Raw genomic sequence first — 21,922 nt, 5'->3', positions numbered from 1 at the left:
TGCAATGATATCGTCGACCAACATATGGTTTAAATAATCTCATTCCATAAGTGTCCGCCAAGTCACCGATACTTCACTGATATCACATATTTATAAATTCCATTTAATTTGACAGCTAAACAATAAATCCGAAATAATTGATTTAGGGTCACCGACCTTTAATGTTCCTCTCGTTCAAGAATCCTTTTGATCGTGATAACACTGAACAATGGTCTGCCTTGTATTTATGATGGATTTGTTGGCGTTTGACCGTCATCATTCACACAGACAGTTTCGTTTTAATTAATTTCCCCTATTTATTTTATTGTTGTTATTTAACCGTAATTATTGATCTGCATCTGCATATCTTTATCTGGTGCCTGGAGAATCACGGTCCGATTATAATGTTAAAAAATAAATGGGTTATCAGATGACAGTAGATTTTAATATTTAATTAAACTTATTTCAAAGAATTTGATAAGTTTACATTGAAATGGTATCGGAATAATGGAAATACCCTTGTTTTTGAATGATCAAAATATATTTTGATGTATGTGTGGTTTAACTCTAAACATTTTAGTATTTAGTTTGAACAGGTTCAATCAATAAACTAATCAGTGGAGGATTTACGAGCATGGTGATTAGACTATCTTTGTGTGTCTTTGTCTTAGAGAAAATAAAAAATGACACTATTATATATAAGAAGAAAATGAATGCGTGGAAAGTTTAATAAAAATTACAATATTTTAGTACTATACAATACACTGAGTACTCCAACCTCACTATAAGAAAAATTACTAAACGTTTTGTAAAAAATTCCTTAGTGTGAATTTTTAAAATGTTCCATTTGCGTTTCAATACTTCTAGGATGCATTTAACGATTTAAAATTTCTCAAAAAGATAATGTAAAACTTTCATAAATTAATTGCAATAAAAATATATAACATTATTTACCAAATGTACATTATTTGATATAAGTAACTGTCGTATAAATAATTTTAGGGCATACCTCGCACCACCCTGTTACTTGTAGATATACTCAGAAACTATTTCATGATCAAAATGATATTTGATCAAAATTGATATTGATAGCTTTCTGCGCTGCTTGATTTAGTTGGAATATATCTTCAATTTTGAAATAATAACAGTGATTTTAGTGTGAACCGACAGTGATTTTACTAAAACATTTGTTTATGAATGAAATATTTTAAAATTAAAAGTTTTCTTACATCAATAAGCCACAGTAAATCAACACTGTTATACCACTTACTATAGTAATTCGACGACTCAGATGAGGAATTCAAAAGCACAAGAAAAGCTGCTACCCTAAGACGAATTATAATATCTAGCTATCAATATTCAGTAGCTTAGAGCATTTCAGTACTATCTTATCTTGACCCAGTGCTTTTCTGTTCATTTGTGGCACTTGTTGGCATTTTTTCATGTATTGCTTCCTGAAGACAAAAAAATTGCTAAAAGTATTCTTTCCATCACTCTATTTTCTTCTTCTGCAAGTTTGATTTAAAATCGTCGAGTCAATATTTATTTTTGAGCTTCTTCCATCAATCGTTTTACATTTACTCTTTTGTATATTTCGTAGTTTTCGGTTGACTTTGCATTCAGATAATTTATACAGGTTTTCTTTTTATCTTTTTATTTATTCTTATTTATTTGGACCACTGTGCTGTTTGTTTTCGGTCAGATCTTCTTCTGTTTATACCACAGATCAACTTATACAGCAATAATGATTTCTTGAATAACTTCATTTTTAATCACTGTAAAAATGTTCATCCAAATTTGTCTACTGTTTAACTCAATGTGTCAACGTCCTAATAAAATTAGATTGGCCAAATATTGTTCGACTTGGCTTTACCGAACAATCTAATGTGCCTAATTGTTAAGCATTATATTAGCTAGTATTTCTCCAACTGCATATTTTGAACATATGTAATGAATATAAATTTAAAATATTTCTGTTCATTTTTTACTTATAAGTAAGTATTTTGACAAATTAAATTAACATTAATTACCACATTATTGTCATGTTTTAGAACCGAACAAAATTAACAATTGAAGATGGGATTTCCCAAGGAGTATTAAAATACCGCTCGTCAACCTTGAAGCCTAATAATACTAATACTAATAATAATAAACCCATTTTCATATTAAAGAAACATTTTATCAATTATTATGACTTCGCCATCTTCTTTAATATAAAATTCGACAAAATATCCCAATCAGTCGATAATCGACGAATACACTGCCACGGTACCGCTTTTAATTAGTGAATGTTACAAAAGCGCGTACCTGGTACGATTCTGTGACGATACCTACGGTTTAGAAGATTGTTGAACGACTCTGAATCTTTTATATTCAAGGCCAGCGGTTTTTGTAACCAGATGGTAATATTCAATGAGAAAAAAATTAATAGCTTATTTGTTATTAAATAAATCGCTATATATAGCGCATATAGTTATTACGAGAATATTAAATCATAGGCTTCAGCAGCTGCTATATGTTATAGCGATTTTTCGGGTTTCCAACTGTAATTTCTTCATGGGTTTTCAATGGACTGTTGCTGTTTTGATGGTATTTCATCTCCCAGTGTTAGTTATATTTATTTATTTAAAAGAACATGGCAGGTATCCTATTTTTTCATATCCTCACTAATGTTATTGACAGCTGCCTGTAATCTATTTTCATTTGTGTCAATATTGTTAGTTGTAGCCAGTAGTGCAGTATCATCAGCAAATGTGGCCATTGTTATTTCCTTCACATTTAGAGATATCACTATTGTAGAAGAATCTATATATCTAATATATATCTGAACATTCGTTACTCTGAAATGACGACGGAAATGTATGATATGGGTAAATAGCTTAATAGTTAGCTACTATTTAAAACCAAAAAGTCAATCAATGGTTGTTTTTCCTTCTAATATTGCTTTATTTTCTTGAGCAATCATATCACTTGTCAAACCAATGCTTATGTTGTTGCTAAATGTCCTCAAATGTAATGTTTTTTTAAGGAAATACTTATTTCCAAAACACTAATTGTAGACCCAATATCTAAAAAAATAAATATAAACATTCTTGTAACTTTTCAGCCAAAGTGTTATGTTATATTTGATCTTAACTTAGCAAAAATGGAAAATGTCATAATTCTTAGAAACCATTCTGCACGAAACCTCTTATATTATAACTAATATTATGCTGCTGATATTTTATTTAGATATATAATTAAGAGATTTGCTATCATATGATTATTAAACAGGTAGCTTTTTTCATATTTCAAATTATATTTTTCATTAATAGCCCTGAATTTGCTGAATTTGCTTAATTTTTATTTATTTTATCTACTATAGTTTTAATAGTGTAATTATCTTATGCTAACATATTCGATCATATCGAAATTAACAAAATTAAACATATATATTTTTAATAATCAGTAAATATCAATCTGCATCTGCGATCTTCAGATATTTTCAAATTTGCTAATATTTCCACACATATAAATAATATACCTGATTATAATATTAATAATGTTATATGTCGAGACTAAGAATGAACGTTTTGATATGTTTAATATAAGTTTTACCGAAATATAAACATCGTTTTTGTATAATGTTAAACATGTAGAACTTGAAAACCGTTAGTATACAAAATTAGCAAATATCAAACTCAAGTAAACAAATTAATAAGAAACAGCTTGAATGATAATAAATCTGTCTATGTCAAATAAGATCAAATAAACAGATACCTGTCAGAATAAATACTATCCAAGTGACATATGCTAACACAGCAAAATATTTAGCAATGACAATGACACCATGTTAAGTTAATGTAACGAAGAAGAAAGACGAACTAGATATTTCATTTAGAACAATGTGCTGGTTATTTGGAACAAATTTTACTCTGTTAACATAAAATAAAGCACTGATGCTCTATCATAGCAACAATCAACTCAAGCACTTTCACGGGATTTGTCGTGTTGAGTCCTCTTTATCGATTATGCCTTTTGACCTGCTGTTATGTCGTGCTAGTACTAGGCCCGTTTATATCTTGCAATACTAAATATGTTCATGAAATATTTCACATGTTATTTATTGGTTCTGGTGTGACATTACCACTCTTATGAAGATAACCTTATGAAGAGACTTGTAACAGGACAAATACTACCAGAATTATTAGAAAAACTACTTCCAGTTTTTTATAAAACCGATAATTATCATACCATAGTCATAATTTATTGTCTGAGCGCAGGCCACCACTAGCGGATACAAAAAAAAACTGCAGCTAACAGTACAAGAAATCCAACAGCAAATTACCAGAATATAACACGCCGATTTACGTGCTAAAGTGTTTTAACCCAAATTTGAATTGTTACAAGCCGTTATCTTCAATTAAAACGCAAATAGTAGGCAATTCTGTTAGAAATACCGAGAAAATAGCGTAATAAATAACAATTATACACACAGAACAATCTCAATTTTTTAGGTTATGAGGTTTTATCGTTATAGAACGACCTCGATCCGCAAGGTTTAACGCCAAGAACGTTAAATCAGTATCGATCTAAAACCATTTTGTTATAGAAATATTGCCACGTAAAATATATTCAGTTATTAGTGCAGTAAAGATAGGCTTTTCTTGATAATAGCAGCGAGAAAATAAAACATACATCCGAACATATTGCCACATTATCGTATCACAATATCACATTAAATACATATTAGTTTTTCAACAATATTTTCCTTTTTTTGCTAACTAGAGAGAAATGGATTATTTTAATTAAATATTTATAACAGTTCAATTGAAAAGTTCCCGGCCTGACACATAGATGGCACTACTAGAATTAAATCGTTTAAACTAAGTTTAGACGGGTTGAAATGAGCACCGAACACGATGAATGCAGTGGACGACCAAAAGAGATTGTTATCGACGAAAACATTTAAAAAATCCACAAAATGATTTTGAATGACCGTAAATTGAAACTGAATGAAATAGCAGACACTCTAAAGATATTAACTGAACGTGTACATCATATCATTCACGAATATTTGGGTATGAGAAAGCTCTGTGCAAAGTGGGTGCCGCGCAAGCTCACTTTTGATCATAAACGACGACGAGTTGATGATTCGGAGCAGTGTTTGAATTCGGGATGCGCATGGAATAATTTTCATTGACTACCTTGAAAAGGGAGGGACCATCAACAGCGATTATTACATAGCGTTATTGGTCCATTTGAAGGACGAAATCGCCGAAAAACGGCCGTATTTGAAGGAAAAGAAAGTGCTGCTTCACCAAGACAATGCACCGTGTCATCAAGTCAGTGAAAACGATGGCAAAAATCCATGAATTGGGCTTCGAATTGCTTCCGGTGGGTGACACCATATTCTGTAGATCTGGCCCTCAGCAACTCTTTCCTGTTCTCAGATCTCGAAAGAATGCTCGCTGGGAAGAAATTTTCGTCGAATGAAGAGGTGATCGCCGAAACTGAGGCCTATTTTGAGACAAAAATGGTATTGAAATGTTAGAGGGTCGGTATAATCAGTTTATCACCTTTGAAGGGATTTATGTTGAATAAAAAAAACTAATTTTGCCAAAAAAAAGTGATTTACTATGGTAGTCCGGGAACTTTTCAATTGACCTGTTATATTAGTAGAATACAAAAAATCTTTTGGTTATTTGGAAGAAAATCTAAATTATCCGTACATAATACGCTGCTGTTGTACAAGCAAATACTAAAATCAAAATGGATCTATGGAATTCCTTTATCGAAATGTTCTGCGATAAGTAATATTAATATAATACAAGTATATCGGAATAAACTCCTGAGAGTTATTGTGGATACACCCAGATATTATTGCAACAACTATTTATACCGAGACGTTCGAACTCCAACTGTCATAGGGGAAATTAAGAGATTCGCAACAAGACAGGGGGAAAGACTCCACCATGTTAACATAGCAAATTCTGCAGCTCTTGGATAAATAACACTGAATTAGAACTTAAGAAACCCAAACCGTGATTGTGATTTTGTGTAGTTATGTAGTAAAGTGTACTAAATGGTAAAAACACTGAAGAGTGCTACTAAATTGTGTGTACTAAATTTATTTTATTACAAATAAAAACTAACTTAAGTCAATGTAGAGTTTAATTATAGTTAATACATTTTTTAAAATATTAATAAAGTTGAAGTACTTTTATGTGTACCTCAATCTTACCTAAAGGGTAATGAAACAATATTAAGTCAGATAAAAGCTGCACAAACCATTTAAAACAAACAGCTTTAGAAATTAGTTTAGAACATTATGTATCAAAATACTATGGTGTTTATTGAACGCTGGAATCTTTCGTCGTTTTAGTTTCCTTAGCCAATTCAAAATAAGGCCCTCAAAGTAGTTTGTAGTACGAGGATTGGTTCGAGTTATATTATTAGTGAAAAAAACAACCCACTATTTCAACGGTTTGGTCCTCTTCAATTAGTGAGTAACATATTGTATTTCCCTTGGAACTGTATTTCTCCTTTGATTATATTAACTGCATAATACAATGGTAATAGCTAAATGCAATACCTTGTCCTGAAATATCTGAACATTCTATGTCTTTTTATCTTATTAGATATAGTCATATTGGTTTTAGAGTTCTTATTTCATTTCATTTTCTACTTTTTAATATGTTCCCCACACGTATCTAAACATTTGACATAATTTTGAGATAGTATAATAATATCATTCAAAACCGGTGGATTGTTTTGTCATCTCTTGTGAGCTCATTTAGTTTTATTCACCGTTGTTTACTACTAATTCAGTTATATAACTAGTTTAGAACAGATAAAGCATAGATCCTGAGACACCACCTTGCGGTTATGTTTGTATTATTTCCAATTCAGAATATTAATATTCTCGTTTAATTCTGAAGATTCTAGTGGAGATATACTTTGAAACAGTTTGTTTATTTTATATAAACAACATCCATGGCAATTTTTGCCGAATACTTGTGTTACATTTAGGAAAACTGCAGAGAATAATTATTTTTATTACAAAGATCATAAAGGAGATTTTATCACAAGAATCAACATCAACAAGTAGAATCACAAGAGTTTGTGGCTGCATATTTTTGTGACTGTTTACCTTCTTCATGTTTTTGTTTATCACATTTACACTCAGCATGCATTCTAAGGAAACTAATACACTCTGGATTGGCAGATGGGCGAAAAAACCAAATCCATCGATTATATGCATATAATTGCGTAATGGGTCGGTCATCTGATGACCAGAGCGACGTCACAATCTGAATTGTTTCGAAATGAAGCCGATTTAAATAATAATTCGTGAAATGTAAAACAGGAATCATGGTGGTTCCGTATAATTAACGTATGTTGAAATGACCCAGCGAACGGTTATTAAAAAAATGCTAATAATGGTTTTAAATCATCAATGGCCGGTTGCGTAACGAACAATAGATGATAACGTTGTTATTAGCGTACGTTGTTTTCCTATCCACGGTTTCTAATTAAATTTGGTTTAGCAAAATACAGCAATATATCGAATATAACTCAATACCAAAACAAGTGAGCCTAAAACTTTTCTTATTTTCGACATTGTATTTATTTGACCAACAATTTGTTCATCAATAATAAATTATTACCAAAAAAACATGAGTTCCACAAAATTTTAGCGAGATTTAGGCGTATTTCTTAAAGGCATATTCTAGTCTAGAGGCATTAATTTTAGATATCTCTTGAAGTAAAATAAAAAAAGCAAGCAATATTTTTACTATAAATTTTTTTCTGGATATTTATTAATGCTTAAATAATGAACGAAAAAAAAAGTGAAAAAATCCAAAAAGTTACAAATTTTTAAACTAGAAAATTCTCATAAACCGAAACCAACTAGACCACGTTTGTTTAAATTAATCCCTACATATATTTCAATAATTCAATTATCAATTTTGCAACCACAATTGTTAAGAATTAATATGAACAGTTTCAAAATTCCAAAACCTCTTTACTGATTATGCTATTTGTCACTGTGATATTTTAATTAATAAAAGAAGATGTCCCACATGGAAAATCCATATATAATTGAAAAATAAATTATCTTTCTTTAAAATAGTTAGCCACGGACACCGCAACAAATGGCTCTATCCCAGTATTGCTTGTTGTTGTAAAGTTGACTAATATAGTCTGAATGAATCAAACAAAAGTAATTATTAGAAATCATGGTGTTAAATATCAAATCAGTCAATGCGAGTTATAATGTAACTTTTTTATATTTTTACTATCACTTGAGCTATCTATTTCTCAGGGAAACTAGCATTGTCTAGTTCATCATCAGTTCAAATGAACTAAAAGCAAGTTGTTGCAAAAAGAAACAAAATTGTCTGTCAAAAAAAATTATATATATTACAAAAAGATATTCACTTGTGCTAACCACTATGTGTATTATATTTGAAAGTGTGGCATGAGTGAACATATTTAAATCATTAAATCTCAATCAGTTATATGGCTCTCTCGCAAATATATTGACATTATAAAACCAAAAATCAACATAATTAACTATAAAGAAAAACAAAAAGTCACGACCTCTCCTCATATCTGTCGCACAACTCCAGGAACCCGAAACAAAATATAAATTTCAAATCAGACCCACACGTAAAATGGCAAAACAACAATCCGAACGAAAATATCTCGCGGTTTTTTTTAAGGTTACCGTGGGCGGAAAACGCTAACAATCGGTTTTCGACTTTCTCTTCGGGTATTCCTTTTCTGGTTGACAAAGGAAACGCGACGTATTAACAATATCATCGTCGTAGTTCGTGAGATAACGGCGTGATAGGATGCACATTGGATATACCAACGTATATCAGTCAGTGTTGATGGGAATGCGACTGATCTATATGCTAAAATAGAAAGTTCAGTTGCATTTTTTTTCGCTCTCGCTGTAAAAGCTTAAGACAATAAAAACCCATCAAGTGAAAGGACGTAGTTAGATGCAACTAAATGTTAAAAGTGAAAAGCTGTCTTCACAAACCTACTTCCTGTGTATTATTCGTTTCTGATTTAAGAGAATCGTGTTTAAATTTCATTCAATATCTTAGTTATCGCTTTTTTAAAATTAAGTATGTTATAATTAGTCATGAAACATTGAATTAGTGAAATTCAATTAGAGATCTAAACCATTCAGAGATCCATTCAAACACACACATAAAATTGCATCAAAATCGATCCAACAGTTTAGAAGGAGTTCAATTACATACACACAGACAGATGAATAATATATACGTAAAAATATATATGAAGATGTTGAGGGTAAAATAACAGCTAATACTTTTCCTCCAACAATCAACAACTAAAGTTCAGGGGTGTGAAGATGTTCACAAATATTTTGCTTTAACATCAGTCACCATTAACTCATTATCTGTCAAAGTAACCGTACCTATTCCCATAGAAAATGTTGCTGAAATCATAACTGGGAAGAGTGATTAGTTTTTTGGCTCACAGATGAGAACAGGTGGTAGATAGCAATGATATTTGATAAATGACTATGTATATATAACATTTTTCTTTTGCACTCTTACCATTTTCATTCATTTGTTTTCAAATATATTAAATTTTTAAGTTATTTATTATATTGCAGAATACTTTTCTCAATAAAATTGTTTTATTTTGGAAACTATTTGTATATTGTTCCCTATAATATTTCTAATTAAATAATATTAGATTGAGTCAAGCCTAGTTTCGTTAGTATTTTTAATAATAAATCTCATAATTTCAATTTATAGACTATTAAAAAAGTATACATCAAAAAAAACGTAGAAAATTAATTCCAACTAATAATAAAATCCATATATTCTCAATGAATAAATAGTGGGTAATTATAGTAAGTTATTAGAACAGTTTTGTTTAAAATCGCAATTTAAAATCAATTGTTTCAAACTAATTAAAGCAAATTTACTCTATAATTAAATATGTTTGCTATTATTACGTCACAAATAATTTATTTACATTAATATATCTACCATAATATAATAATAAAATAGATTGATAATTAATTGAATAAATCTCGCAATATATTGAAATTTTGCAAAGTTTTATTCATTCAAAGTAGTGGCGATTTAGTTTATGTACTTAATTTGCTTCAATATAATTTGCTTCAATGATGAGTAAGTAACATCAATTATAATGCATTTTCATTCATTTTTGATTCTTCAAAAAGAAGGGTTTAATTGGTCAAACAGTATCATAGCACAAATATAATTAATTAAAATTAGGTTAGGTTAGATACACATAAGAAAAGACCCAATACAAATTATCTGTAGCAACCAGTTTTATATTGAATTATAGTGACAAAATTGGCAGTACGAGGGTTGTCTTTTATATTTCGGGATTCTGTTGAACTGGTGTTGTCAGATGCAAATCGTTGTTTCTGTGTGTCTGTAAAGCTTGAAATTGTTTACTATATATCTTTATAATTTTTACTTTTTTTTTGTTTATAATAACTTTAGATGTAATATACGTGAATTAGATTACTAAAACAAATTTTTATAATTTTCGACAGACTAACAGAATATTGACAATAAATCAATGAACTTATAATGAGTCATTTTAGATCATTTATCGTATTCAGCAATAGTTGTAAAATAGACAGTACTTCGGGAGAGTCGAAAAAGATCGGAAAGATATTAAAATAAACAAAATTAACAAAATATTTGATGCCAATTATCTGTATAATGTGAAAATTGAAGGTAACAAATTCTTTTAACAACCTGAAACAAAATTGATAGTGCACTTTTTAAATATGTATTAGTGGAATTTGTAATGTCGTAGAATAATGTTTCGAAATATGCTCAAAAATGTATAACATACAAATATCGTAATGGAGAATATGTAGAAAAACAATTAATAGATAATTTTTATTGGCAATTAATTGTTTCTACTTTCACATTTCCAAAGATAAAAGGCAATTAAAATATATGTTAATGTTATTATACCATAAAACATTGCTCCTATTATAATGAAAGCTAGCATTGCTAAATAATTTGAAAATAGGTTATAATATTTGCAATACAGCTATGAAACCATTACGCTATAATCTCTTTAAAATCAATATATTGAATGTTAATATTTTTAATACTCTTTAGGGCATGTTCAAATAAATATAACGTGATTATCACTTGAACATTCGACGATTTAAGATTACTTATTGCAATAATTCATAGACAACATAATAGGAGCAAAATCTATTGATACAATCGAATTATTTAGTAATGTTTCTAGTATAAAAACAACCGTGGAACTTTACCAACCCATTTGAGAAATAAATAAAAATCATGAAAACAATTTAAGTACCATGTTTCGTTGAGTAATTACCGTATATTTCCATGTACACAACCATTCTTTCAAATAACAACTAATGACTAAATATGTAATATTGCTAAGTTAGTATTGCTTTATAACAAATGCCGCATTTACGTATTACGTATTAACATGGCTCTTCATTACTCGCATGGCTACCCATCGCTTAAATACAATCGTTCATCTACATAATATTTATTACAATCATATCGCAATCAATCAGCTTTTGTTCTGCGTTTTTATTTAGTGTATTCAGTCGAAACTTTGGTGTATTTTTTTCAGACGAAAACTTTCATGGTTTTCACACGCAATAATTACAGTGGTGCAGTGTCTAGAAAGCGTACTATATTCTCTTGCGGTTGTTAATAAAGCTGTTCGAGTCGTTTCAGTCATTTCAAGGAAGCTATTCAGTGCGCTACGATAATTATATGGAGGATATTTCAGAGTATCTTTCAGAGCAAAAAGATAACACGCATTAAATAATTTTTATGGCTAATTATGCGGTTGTTATTTTTAATTTATTGTTTTAGTTGATAACAGTAAACTGAGTGACGTAATTTGTTGAATAAGTTGTAAGCCGCAATGCTTCTATGAAGCGACGAGAGTGACATCTTCAATGATCATTTTAGTATTTACCATTAAATGATTGAAATTCTGAAAAATTGCTTTAATTTTATTATGAAAGCATGAAAAATTATTAACTTGTTAAACAAAAGCATCCTAACAATTTTTAGTGCCCTTATTTATATTTCTAAACTTAAATTTTATCAACAAAAAAATTGGACAAAAGATGTTAAATCATGATGTAGTGCAGATGTTTGCAATAATCAACACTTCCAAATATTCCACTGTCCTTTACCATTACTCTTAATGTTTGAGGCTATCCACTGTTTGATCCATTTTTACCCCAACAAATAGTAAGAAGAAGAAATGAGAAGAAGTAAGGTCTGGAAAATACGGTGGATGGGGAAACAATTCCCATTTTAATGTTTCCAAGTATCTTTTCACCGGTTTTGTAATATGTGGTCGAGCGTTGCCATGTTGAAGAATAATACTCAGACCCATCTATTGTAGTCAATAGTAATCCCCATTGATGGTTTCCTTGACTAATGCATCCAAATTCTCCCAAAATCTTTTCGGCTGTTCCGAATGCTCTTTATATTCGGTTTCAAAATCACTACTTTTAAAAAGTCGAAACCAGTATTCACATATTGAAATCGATGGAGCATTGTTACCCTTTTAATGAAATTTAAGTGTAAAAGTAAGAAACTTACCGCAAATGCGATTTACTCGGTACACATCCAAACAAACTAAAAACAATCACACAAAACAAACATTTTTTGGCACTAAAAGCCTCTAAAGCTGTTAATTTCCCAACAACAAAAAAATTAGTAATTGGAATATTTGCCGACGACCCGTTTATCATGGCAAAGATGTATCTTTGTCTAAGGCTAGTGAAAAAGTACAAGTAGCGGTTAACTAGATCTACAAATGGGCTAGGGACTGGAACATACAGCTTAATAGCTCCAAATCTGTCCATGTCAATTTTGCGTTACGGCGAAATGACAAAAACCTAATTATATCACTTGATGGATGCCCGATCCCTCAAGTACAATCAGCCAAATACCTCGGAATATATCTGGATAATATGAAGTTGGTTACAAATGTACTCAATGCGATTTAATACATGGGAACGCCATCTGTGGCAAATCTTTAAATTTAATTTATAATTAATATACCTGATACTTCAGAAAATATCGAACAGAAATCCGCTAAAGAGAGTAAAAAAGCTATATACCTGCCAGTACAAGTTAAAAATGTCTTAACAGACTACGAAAGAGGCAGAAAGATAACAATTCGTCAGAATAATTTGGGAGTAATAGATGACTAAACATAATTCAAATTAAACTTGCGCACTTATAATTACTAAGTAATTCGCCAATTTCAATCAACAGTAATATTATTAAAACTAATTCAAAATCATTTCATTCCATGAATAAGACTTGGACCTACCAACTTGAATCAACAAACATGATGTAAAACTGAATACTCCACCGCAACGTCAGTTAGTGTTGTAGCGAATTGAGGCATGTCGAATTTTACATCGTGGAATAACGGTCTACAAAATACCCAGAAATATAATCCCAGATGTTGAACACGGGCGGGGTGCCAATTGGAACCCGACACCGAATAGCTGGCGGCAACCCCGAGACGTTTATCTGGGATATTATTGAAGGGTATTTCGGTCATTCAGTGCTCAACCCTCGTTTGGTTTAGACGTGCCACCATCGACTGCCCAAGCCTCGTCAACAGGTAACTCCGCTGCCATCCGTTTTATTTATTTGTATTTTCACATTTTTTATATTGCCAATAAATAACGGTCACATTATGTAAACACCACTGTTTCATTTCGATTTACCTCCATTCACCGAGCCACATCATTTTTACCCTAAAGTGTTAATAAAATCGCTCAAGAAAATATCAGGATCATTTCTTGAGTTTGCAAAAGGAATTTTATTCCTAGGTTATTTCGAAACTTGTAAAAGCATAAATTTAGATGATTGTTGTAACTTTCTAGACAAGCTACATGGAAAAATTCACTAGAAAAACTTTACAGGAGAATTTATTTTCATTATGACTCTCGCATAGCCCAAAAAGAGCACGATATCAATGAACGATGATCAGAATTGATGCAATATTCATGTATATATTCAAAAATGTATGTGTGTAACACTATGTTATCAAACGAAGAAGGAACCAAATAATGGAACTGAACATATTAAACAACCAATACCTAAATGGAGGGTAAATTACAGAAAGTAGCAAATAACTGTATTAAAAAAACATTTTCTGGAATTCTAAATAACCTTAAAATCAAGCTACATTATCAAACAGTTCGTGATCTAGCCGACCATTAAAATCGACTGATTAACTGTCAAATGTCATTTAAGTGCCTGATCTGCTGGCAATTGAACAAATCGTACTAATATGGAGGTCAACGTATTTAGAATTTAGTGTTATTTATTATCGTACTGAGGCCATTTTATGTTAAGTAACCGACCAGCAATTAAATAATGTATTAGACTTGATATATTTACCGAAATAATTAACCGTTTTGACCAAATTCCATCGGGTAGTACCACGAGGTCATTTTATAGTAAATATATAACAGTCGTGCTGTATCGCTCTAATTAAAAAAAATGTGTTTGGTTATCGTAATTAACTTGATAAGTGTCGATTTGTTTTAATCACGTTTCATATCGAAATATTTTGTCAACCTCTTTTGTTTTGGGTTATTCAATAGCTGGAGATTTGTTTAGATAGTGGTCGTGTAAATATTTACAGTTGGGAGCATTAATTGCCGTTTCGATGAAATGAAGTGTTTTTGTTTAAATATTATTGTACCGACTTGTTATATATTCATAAACAAAATTCTATGCAGGATATTATGAGTAAATGTCAAGATCAGGACCGCCGTTTAACTACAGATGTCTCCACTTGTTTTTTAATTTAATACGTTCGTATTCCATAACAACGTAGTCCTGCCGTACCCGCCGTATAGTCCAGCTCCGACAACTTGTAAATACTATTTGCTTAAATTTTTGTAGAATATCGATTAAGACTACGTTTCTATAGGTATATTTTGTGACGATATTACTAAATTGGTGGACAAAAGCTTTTGCTCGTATATCATACATTAATAACATTAAGTTTCCGTTACTAACTATAACAGGTCAACTGAAAAGTCTCCGGCCTGACATATAGAATTAAATCCATATGTTCTTTAGTTAGCCCTAACCCTCAAAAGATGCGTGTATAAATTTAACAGCTGTCGGATCATTAGTTTGTGAATTGTAGCATTTTGAGTGAAGCAGCTTTTGTTATTGTGAAAAAAATGGATAAAAAGGAATTTCGCGTGTTGATAAAATATTGCTTTTTGAAGAGAAAAAATACAGTTGAAGCCAAAACTGGGCTTGACGTCGAGTTTCCGGACAGTGGTATACAGAATGATGTTTGAAAATGAAGCATAATAAACCCGAGTTTTTGCGTCGATATGTGACAATGGATGAAATATGGCTCCATCATTTCACTCCGAAGTTCAATCGACAGTCATCCGAGTAGACTGAACACGATGAATCTGCTCCAAAACGTGGGAAAACATAATAGTCAGCTGGCAATAGGATTATTGGATAGTTTGACGGACGAAATCGCCGGAAACGGCCGCATTTGAAGAAAACGAAAGTTCTGCTTCACCAAAACAATGCACCGTGTCACAAGTTAGTGAAAACGATAGCAAAAATCCATTAATTAGGCTTGGAATTGCTTCCTGATCCACCGTATTCTCCAGATCTAGCCCCCAGCGACAATTTCCTGTTCTCAGATCTCAAAAGAATGTTCGCTGGGAAGAAATTGTCGTCGAATGAGACCTATTTTGAAGCAAAAGACAAATCGTACTACAAAGAAGGTATCGAAAAGTTGGAAGGTCGCTATACTCAGTGTATGACCCTTGAAGGGAATAATGTTGAATAGAAACAAACTAATTTTGCCAAAAAATGTGTTGTTAATTGACCTGTTAAGTTCTAATTAATTGTTTTTAATTGAAACAAAAATAAACGTTATTTATTGCAATAAAAATAGCTTGTGTCATAACAAAGCAGTATATTACGAACTGTTTGCATCAGTTTTAGGAGTTCAGAATGAAGTCCTGAGAAATATTGTGGATCCATCCAAGTACCACAGAAACAATTACCTAACAGATGAGCTGAAAAGTCCCGGGCCTAGCACATAGATGGCGCTGTTTTTATTGCATTCACCACTTTTTCAGCCAATAGATTTTCCTAGATAGGTATCTCGTTTTAAGTTACTGTGCAGACAAATTGTAAGTTAGTCGTGTACTGAAGTCACTAAATCACTATGTCGCTAAGTATTTAATGAGGCCAGAAAGGTATAGTCTAATGTGAAATCTAACAAAACTCTTACAACTGACTGTTATAAACAACAATTAATCTCATTAAACTAAATATTCAAGCAATTGGTTAACTCTAAAGTTGAAAATAGTAAGATGAATTGATGCATTGTGTCTTGATAGTTTTGTTTAAAGTAACCAAATAATTTAACGGGTATATATAAAATAAGTCATCCTATCAAGTAAACAGTGGTAATTACCGATCGTTAGAATTTGTTTTGTTTGTACTAAACATCAATCAACAGTTTGGAATAAAACAACCAGTAGTATTTCATAAACCCGAAAGAAAAACATATACGTATCCAAGGCAAATATTAAAACAAACAAATATAACTATCATTACAGATTATTAATGGTTTATTAAGTATTATACTATATTTATTAAGATATTTTACTATTAACTATACACATTAGTTTCCGTAGTAAATTATTATTTAAATCTTATAAAAATAGAAAAGCTTAATATTAATTCAATTATATTTTTCAACCATCACCACGTCAAGATATCAGCTGTTGAGGCCCATTAAGTACTTTCATGCATTTATGGCGATGCTGATACGTCATATCTCAATCATTGGTTTTGATTTCGATATTTTAGAAGTGACGATTTTGATATGTCAATGACAAAGAATATTCTGGGGCGACCAGGAATGTTCAAAGACAATTAATTGCAAGAATCATTATACAAAAACCCAGTTCAAACTCTCCAACAACTTTCAGAAAGCTTAGTAATTCAACTGTTTCCGGAGGTTTGCCTGCCTGAGAAAGTTTCAAAGGGAGAGAAAATGGCTACCACACGAATTAAATGAAGACACCATTTCGAACCATTCTAATACTGTTTTATCGGTTGCCAGATAAAAAGAAGAGTTTCCTGTGGCGTGTTGTGATTGGCAAAAACCATGGGCTTCTGATCGCCAATTGTTCAGATCGATGCAGCATGGCTTAGCTGGCATACGGTTTCAAAATCCTCAATATGATGAACTTCGAAAATGGATTGGTAATTGTATCGCTGCCAAACCAACATTGTTCTTTCAACACGGTATTAATTAATTTATATTATGCCAATTTGTCTCAATAAATGTCTTTTTACAGCATATGATCAGAATACATTCAAGTACCTAATACAATACATTATTAGTGGTTTAAATTGTAACATAAATAATTCAATAATTAAATATAAAACAAATTAACTCTAAAAGTTTTATATAAACAAATAGCGGTATAAAAATATTTGTTTCATATTCATTTTCATGATTTATTATTATTTTAAGTAGAGTTTCATTTTCTATTTTAACACAAATTGCATATAAATAAATAGTTAACTGTTTAATGAGTTATACAATGCAATTCGCACACAATCCAATAAAGAGTAAAACGGTCGGCGCAACTATATAAATTATCATGAAAACACCATTAATGTTTATAATAATTTACCGAACAATGGATCCGTTGCCCAAGTAAAACAATGTTGCCAACAACGGCGGCAATTACTTCTAAGAGCCAGCCTGAAAACATCAACCGTAACAGGTGTCCTTGTTAGAATAGAATATTTACGAAACACGCAACAAGTCGCCGGCTGTTAGAACGTCGGCGATTCGCAATTGTTTACGAGATCGACGCCGAAGGAAAGGCACCGAACAGATGAAGCCGATGTCCGGCGGTCGTCGGATCCTAAATAAGACCTTAAAATACTAACGAGCCGCAATCGCGACCATAAATATATAAGTACGTCGGTCACAAATCGAATAAACCTAGTTAGCGCAGTTTATTGGTATAGTTTTAAGTTTTAAGGAGGTCAAGGAAGTCTTAAACACTGTCGAAGTGCTGTTACTGGACTTAAATAATGCGCCTTCAGTGGTTGTAGTCGATGGAAAATATTTATAAAAGAAATATGATACTTATACAAGCTTAAATCAAATCTCAGTGTAAATATTTTTAACATATACTCTATTCAAACTAACAGTAAACTCACGTCATCAAGATATTTAATGTATTGCCTGTCGCAATTTGTAATTTCGTTTTAGAATCAGACAATATTTTCCTACTCGTTGTATTCATAATTAAAAAGAGACACAATGTTGTCTAATAAGTTCGAACCTGTAACCGAATCAGCCTCTTAAACACGTCCGGTTGTCAAACGCCTGTAAAAATGGGTAAACTTTGTTTTTGACGCTTTGCTTGTTCTAATAAATTTCAAATCGCTGCTTATTATTACACTTATTGAAAATGCCGAAGCCAGAGAGAACAGATTGATTGTTGGAGTTAAATATTAAGTTGCTGGGGTTTTTATTTAAAATACTCTCTAGCGTGTTGCAGCTGCACTGAATATTAGTATCGGTACGGTCACTGAAATGTCTCAAAAAATGAAAAATATAATTTTATATTCAGCGAAAAAATCAAGATCCGCTTGATGTTAGCATTATCAGACATCAAATATATGAAATGTATAAAAACAGTTAGTAGTTTTTTTCAATACAAATATAATTTCATAGAATTATTTCAGAGGGAACTGTCTAAAAATATCCATGGAGAGCTTAGATATGCAGCTCTTTGAGGGATGTACCGTCATACACTGTTGGGTAATATAGGATTTAAATGGTGTAAAGATAACCCACGGAGAAGTCTAATTGAATACTTATTACTTCAATTTGCGTATATAGATCAGATGTGGCTATATCAGAAAGGGAGCAATCTACCGAATGGTCACTCATGGCAAGATAATAATAAAAATAGTCTTAAGACAACAACAGTTGATGGAAAAAGGTATATGTTGGAATAACAATTAGTCATAACATTTATTAATAATTCATAGCAAATATATTGTTCTTCATGCTCTGACAGGGTGATGAAAGTGAAAAGGATTAAAGGTGGGTATATAATTAATATAGGATAACTATAGGAAATCTTGTTGTAGAGTCTCAAAGATTTGTGTGCGCAGATACGTATAATTGTTCGGAATATATATGATCATTTGGATAAAATGTTTGAAGAGAGAAAGAATACCAACTGTTTTGCTTTATTGCATTAAGGAGAATGCAGATATTTAATCTAGTTTTATCGAGAAAGATGTATACAAGTAGTAACAGAACCAACTAAGCAGAAATAAAAACTAAATGTGAAAGGTACATATTCTTTCTAATGAAAGTAAAATACATTATTTGCATATACAATTTGCTAGTTAGATGGATTATGCCTTCAGAAGATACCATTACATAAAAAAACGTGCTTACAGCGGTAATTCATAGGTGGTGTGGAAAAGAGTTCAATGTAAATATTAAGAGTAAATAAATTCAGATAACTGTTCACTGTTTTATTGAATGGACTACATATACATCATACATCTACATATATAACTTAATGTATATATATATATATATATATATATATATATATATATATATATATATATATATATATATATAACAACGTCTGAAAACCCCACAAGATGACCTTAATAACTAAATATTAAAATTCAGTGGATGTAGCGGAAAAATAATCATAACAGAGACATGATTTCAAAATTTAAATAAGGTAACAATATGTTTGAAATTATGTCAGTACAAAAAGTTAAAAGTTGGAAATTATGCCGGAATGAAAAAATCATTCCCTTATTCTGAATCAGAAGAGAACAATAAAACAACCGCTGAAAAGTTCACGGTTTTACATACAGTAAAATTCCATGGTTTTCACGTTTCCCTACATAAAATAATAGTTTTTCACTTAATATCATTAAGTTATTCAGTGTATGTAGACGCTAATCTTTAAACACTCAAAATTACATTTTCGATATTCAGTACTTTTTTTATTTGATTGTAAAAAATATATTGCCGAAGCCCACCAAACACTTACTTGTTCAGATCAATGCTTCATGGCCAAAAAGTATATTTCAAACTAAAACTTGGCTTGAAGTGTTTTTTCTTTCAGGAAAACCAACTAATTAGTATGTTGACTTTAAATAAATTACCACAGAATTTTTTATTTTGTAGGAATATGTATATACGAGAAGGTCCTGCTATGCATTGAAATGGACTATACAAAATATGTTAGCATTAGCGAAAAACACAAAATGGTCATGCTATTTTCTAGGATTCATGTACATTATTATCATACATTTTAATTATATATAATAAAATGTATGATAATATACTTGAAAACAGAAATAACTATTTACAGCACTGCTAATAAAAAAGTAATACAGGTCTTATATGACAAGAAAAAAATCTTTTTATGTTACACATTATTAATATGGATGGTTTTCAATTGTTCGCTGATTAATCATACGTCAAACCAAACCCTCAGAAATATTCTCCCTAAATAATTCAGTTTTTGGCAATCACGATAAGTTTTTCAAAATAAAATATCACCAAAAAATGATGACCATCAAAATCATCAAATCTAACACTCTCTGGTGTGAAACGTGACTGAATGATGAAATATTATAACAGAATATATATATATATATATATATATATATATATATATATATATTCAAATCATCCATCTAAACATATCAACGACAAAAAAGATTTAAAAACAAATATTTTCCCATTTATAAATCAATATTAAATCCTACTAAGTCATTATATATAAACCACCTAGAATACATTAAGTGAATAAAGATTTTTATAGAAAAATATTCGACACAGTTTAACAACCATAAATAAACAAAAAAAGCCTAAGAAATTTTCCGTCGATGAGTATTATTTACTGACCAATAGTCATAATTATCCAAATAATATTAGGAATATTCAAATATAATTCATTAATATTCGTACCATAATTACCATATATTATTGGCTATTCAAAAAAAAGACTGTGATTCAATCCTACAAGCTTAGACTATTTCATTAGCACGAACCAGGTAGTTGAACGTACCAAAGTTTGATGGAGGACCTACATAGCATGCACGAATCGAGCGGATCCTTTTCCTTTTAATTAGATAGTTGCATGACACAGAAAAATAACACGAATAAATAAAAGTTTCGCTCCTAAAAGTTGAACAATGCGCCGAGCAGTATTAATTTACTTTTTAGCCGGATTGTTTGCAGCACAAAATATCTTTTATAAACTAAATTGCGTAAACGCAAAATCACGTTAAAATATAAATTACAAAAAGAGCAAGCTTGCATGACTCACACTCTCACAACTTGTAGTTGTGAAATGTATAATAACAAAAATAATACAACTTCCATTACGACTGAAACCAAAAAAAACTCGGTATTCAATTAATTTCAATTGAAATGTTAATAAATATAAATTGTCCAATGCATACGCATGTAAACATTACATTCTACGAAGGGAAAGCTTGGAAAGGCTGCTGGTAATGTGAAACCTTCCTAGCGTTGTCGCGCCTAGGTACGAACGGTTTCATTCTTTGCGGAAAAGAAAGAACAACAAAAAGAGAAACAACCATTATTCAATTCCCAGAGAAAGTTATGATGAAGCCGCGTACAATGGTTAATATTTTAATTCCGGAGTCTAATATAATTGGAAACTGGAACATCATTGTCCTAGCTACGTAAAATCGATTTCTTAGATTGATTATTGAACCAATACAAGGAGCTTGCTGTTATAAAATAAATAATTTAAATAATTCACGTTTATAAGTCGAAAATCTAC

The 21,922-nt window shown here is 30.9% G+C and overlaps 1 protein-coding gene across 1 annotated transcript in view; it reads right to left on the bottom strand.

The window, feature by feature from the left end:
• Positions 1 to 21,922, bottom strand: part of Msr-110 (DUF3736 domain-containing protein Msr-110) — a 63,260-nt gene that overhangs the window by 40,802 nt on the left and 536 nt on the right. The gene's annotated exons all lie outside the window — the stretch shown is intronic.

The sequence above is a fragment of the Rhynchophorus ferrugineus genome, unplaced genomic scaffold (genome assembly GCF_030347505.1).
Source record: "Rhynchophorus ferrugineus isolate W39M unplaced genomic scaffold, kcgeb_rfMv2 rfM6, whole genome shotgun sequence".
Classification (NCBI taxonomy): domain Eukaryota; kingdom Metazoa; phylum Arthropoda; class Insecta; order Coleoptera; family Curculionidae; genus Rhynchophorus; species Rhynchophorus ferrugineus.
This window is presented reverse-complemented; position numbering and strand designations above follow the sequence as displayed.